The sequence below is a fragment of the Dama dama genome, chromosome 23, assembly GCF_033118175.1.
Source record: "Dama dama isolate Ldn47 chromosome 23, ASM3311817v1, whole genome shotgun sequence".
Lineage (NCBI taxonomy): Eukaryota > Metazoa > Chordata > Mammalia > Artiodactyla > Cervidae > Dama > Dama dama.
This window is the reverse complement of record NC_083703.1, coordinates 2407696-2412589: the sequence shown is the minus strand read 5'-3', so window position 1 is coordinate 2412589 and position 4894 is coordinate 2407696. Positions and strand designations below refer to the sequence as shown.

General features: G+C 35.5%; 1 pseudogene; it reads left to right on the top strand.

Annotated features, from left to right (window-relative positions):
• Positions 1–319: 319 nt before the first annotated feature.
• Positions 320–1246, top strand: LOC133044206 (olfactory receptor 5W2-like; annotated as a pseudogene).
• The last annotated feature ends 3648 nt before the right edge of the window (positions 1247–4894 follow it).

Genomic DNA, 4894 nt, shown 5'->3' with positions numbered 1-4894 from the left:
ATCCAAATATTCTTGAAACAAGAAAGGTTATGCTCAGAGTAATTAGTTTGCAGATTGTAACATACTTTGGGAACAGCATGTAGATTTAGAACAAATTCCTCAACTACCTATCTCACATATTTATATTATTATCAGGTAGATAGCAATGCCTCTTTAAAGAGTGACTATTGACCAAGTCATTTTCTGAGTACAAAATGAAAATTGCAGAAATAAATTGTGTTCTTCCTTACAAATATACTGTAAACATCCAGAAGTGATACACATGTCTGTATCATTTTCTTGATCATTTCCTCAAGAATTTAGAGAAGAGCATAGAAGAATGGAAAGAGGAAGTTGCTCATCCTTAACTGAATTCATACTTGCCAGAATTACTGATAATCCTGGGATTAAAGTAATCCTATTTACCCTGTTTTTTCTTGTTTATCTCATTAACTTTCTGGAAAATCTTGGAATGATTATTTTAATTAGGTTGGATGCCAGGCTGCACACACCCATGTACTTTTTCCTCAGCCATTTTTCTTTCTGTGACCTCTGCTATTCAACAGCAATTGGTCCCAAGATGTTGGTAGACCTTTTAGTCAAAAACAAATCAATCCCCTTCTATGGTTGTGCTCTGCAATTCTTGGTCTTCTGTACCTTTGCAGATTGTGAGTGTCTCCTGCTGGCAGTGATGACCTGTGACCGGTACAAGGCCATCAGCAGCCCCTTGCTCTATGCGGTCACATGTCCAGCGGGGTGTGCTCCCTGCTCGTGGCTGGGGTTTACATGATGGGTTTACATGATGACAGATGCTCTGATGCACACGACATTAGCATTCCACTTATGCTTTTGTGAGTCAAATGAGATTATCCATTTATGCTGTGACTTACCCCCACTTTACCTTCTCTTCTGCTCTGATACATGGGTCAATGAGTTGACATTATTCACTATTTTTGGCTTTGTTGAATTAAGCTCCATTTCAGGAGTCCTTGTTTCTTATTGTGATATCATTCTAGCAGTCTTGAAGACCCATTCTACCGAAGGGCGGTTCAAAGCTTTCTCCACCTGCACCTCCCATTTAACTGCTGTGGCAACTTTCCAGGGAACTGTACTCTTCATATATTTCAGACCCAGTTCTTCCCACACTCTAGATCAAGACAAAATTACCTCATTGTTTTATACCTTTGTGATTCCCAGGTTAAACCCTCTGATCTATAGCCTATGGAACAAGGATGTGAAAGATGTCCTAGAAAAGCTAAAATATAAAATATTTATATTATTTATTTATTTAATTTATTTATTTAAAATGTTTTAAATATTTATATTTGATATATGTGCACCCATGCATTTTATTTATAGCATAAATAAATTATTTACTGTAAAATTATTTTGAACATTACAAGAGAAACAAAGATGTCTCCAATAATTTAATTGATAAAATGAGTATTCATTCTAAAGCTCAATTTTAAGAAATGTTGCATACTTCATTATATGTTTAAAATTTATAAATAATATCCCCTCTATTTAGAAAGTTTTCAACCTTTTTAGTTTTGCTAAATTTTTGTCCATTTTTTCATTCAAATATCTGTTCTTATAGTGCATTATGTGTTTACTAAATGAAGTCTGAGCATTTAAGTGTTTTGTGTTCCATGGCACTTTGAATAGCTTCTATACTAATAAATCTTATTATCTTTTTGAAGTAACTAACATTAATTACATAAATACCAAATAATTCATACTAATCTCAATATCATCATGAAGTAAAAACAATATGTAATAAATATAAAGAAAATACTATATCTATTTTTTTTTTAATAAAGGTTTCATCAAATGGAGATTAGCGTGTAAAATAGAAATGATGCATGTTGTGATACGGGAAGATAGCAGGCAGAGACCTGATAATTATAGAGGTCTTAAGGTGGACAATTCCATGACTTTTTAGAAGTAAAGAATTTTTAAGGAAGGAAACAATTTAATTTTTCCCTCCTAGTGAATGTTGACAGGTCTAATAACTAAATTTATATGAAAGAGATTAACAAGAGGAAGAAAATGTTTAATTACGTAGATAGATGGAATCCACATAACATGAGAAATTCCAAAGACAGGTAAAAGGAGGTATACATAATCTCATTTTATCTTTACATTTTAACCATATATAACTGACAAAGGAGAAAGTGGTAGGAGTCTGAAAATAATAAGGAATGGAAAGCCATTCACCAGGAGGTGAAAAGAGCAAATGTTTGGTAGACAAATGTTTCCTGAGAAACAGAAACAATGAGTCCTAGAGAGAAATTATAACAGAATTTTTTAGGTTCCTCCTTGTCTAGGAGACCTAGTTCATATTATTCTGCAGTCCCCATCTATGATAGTAGTTCCTTCTTTGAAACATGAGATCTATCTAAATTATTTTAGACAGCTAAGGGCAAGTTAAAAAGAAAAAAACCTTTTCTGTGTCATTTGCATCTGCCCACAGGAACTGCTGCCCACTACCTTTTTGACTCCCACCCCTACCTGGCTCCCTTTCCCTGCAGCCAGTACCAGCTCCTTCCCTGATGACCTCCAATCAAACTGTGTAGATTCCTATCATGGTCTCCACACTGCTCCTTTTTTCACTTAGGTATTACCTAGAATGATCTCTTGTATATAATAAGTCAGCATTCAAGAAATATGCATGGAATGAATGAATGAATAACCATAAAATGGGGATACCCATAATGTCATAGGATTCTTGTAGAGTTAATAAGAAAATATATATGTAAATTGATTAAAATAGAAGTATTTGGCATGATAAAAATTACTCAGCTCAATATACTTGTCATACCAAACAGCCATATTTTGGGGTGGCAAATTTTGCTCTGTTTTAGATTCACAGTTTTGAAAACACAGATTAACCTCGAAGGCATTATGTTAAGTGAAATAAGTCAGACAAAGTAAAAACAAATGCTGTATAATCTCCTTTATGTGGAATCTAAAAAAGTCAAATTCAAAGAATCTAAGTAGAACTCAAAGAACCCTCCATGGGTTAGAGGAGTTGGGGGAAGGGGATATTGATGTTGCTCAAATGGTTCAGATTTTCTGCTATAACATGAATAGTGTCTGGGGATCTAAGGCACAATGTGATGACTATAATTGCCAATGCTGTGTTGTACACTTGAAATTTACTCAGAAAATATATCCTAAATTTTCCCAACACAATAGAAAAATGAAAACTACGTGAGGTTTGCTGTTGTTGGTTAGTCCCTAAATTGTGTCCAACTCTTTTATGACCCTGTAGACTGTAGCCCACCAGGTTTCCCTGTTCTTGTGATTTCCCAGATAAGAATAATAGAGTGGGTTGCCATTTCTTTCTCCAGGACATCTTCCTGATCCAGGGATTGAACCCGTGTCTCCTGCATCTCCTCAACTGAAGGTGGATACTTACCCACTGAGCTGACTGGGTAAAAAATCCAACCTCTTCAGCATTTCCACAAGCTAGTAGTTAACTACTTGAATAATGTGTCTGAACTGCTATGGTAACACCACTCATTAGCTATAGAGTTAATCAAATGATTGTTAAGGGGGGTTAAGTTCAGTCCCTCAGTCATGTCTGACACTTTGCTACCCCATGGACTGCACCACGCCAGGACTCCCTGTTCATCACCAACTCCCAGAGCTTGCTCAAACTCAAGTCCATAGAATCAGTGATGCCATCCAACCATCTCATCCTCTGTTGTCCCCTTCTCCACCGGCCTTCAGTCTTTCCCATCATCAGAGTCTTTTCCAATGAGTCAGTTCTTCGCATCAGGTGGCCAAAATACTGGTTCCAGTTTCAGCGTCAGTCGTTCCAATGGATATTCAGGACTGATTTCCTTTAGGATGGACTGGTTGGATCTCCTTGCAGTCCAAAGGACTCTCAAGAGTCTTCTCCAACACCACAGTTCAAAAGCATCAATTCTTCAGTGTTCAACGTTCTTTATATCCAACTCTCACATCCACACATGACTACTGGAAAAACCATAGCCTTGACCAGATGGACCTTTGTTGGCAAAGTAATGTCTCTGCTTTTTAATATGCTGTCCAGGTTAGTCATAACTTTTCTTCCAAGGAGCAAGCATCTTTTAATTTCATGGCTGTAGTCACCATCTGCAATGATTTGGAGCCTAAGGGGACTAAAATGCATCATCAGTTCTCTATAACACACATATCTTGTTTTTACCTCTCTAAAAAGAGAGAAAATTATGAGTCACAATAAGTCTTTACCACCTGAGTCAATCATTGTTCTAAAAAGATATAGTGCAGGTATAAAATAAGTGCATTTCCCCCAATTTTCATTTCTAATGGTTGTTAGTAGAATCCAAGTATCCCCACAAACTGAATCAAATCTTTGCATTAATCAGACAGAATTGATTTTAGGTACTGATTTTTTTTAATTTTTGGCCTTTCATGCATTGCTTTGACATTTCTTCATATCCTTTTATTACTGGAAATATTCCTAAATGACATGGGAAAGATGAACATTTCAAAAAGGTAGAAACAAAATGAATGATAGGAAGATATAAATTACTAAGTGGGGAAATCTTGTAATTCACTGAATCTCTACTTTACTAGTCAAAGTGTAAGATGCACAGTGTAAATGTGCAGCTTAAAATAAACATAATATGTATGTTTCTTCCTGTCAGATAAATATGTTGACAGTAGTGAAGAAATAAAGCTCAAAATTTGCAAATTTTTTTTTTTTTTTTTTTTTTTACTGTTTTCACAGGGGAAAATGAAGAGCAGAAAATATAATTAACCAAATGTTAGAAAACAATGAGCCAGGGGATGGAAACTTCAGAGATTTAAGTCCCAAATGCTACCAGGCAAAATAAAACATTAGCTGTTTATTTTTTTAGGCATCAGTAGCAAGGGCAGAAAGACCTGCTCCTTCTAGGTATGT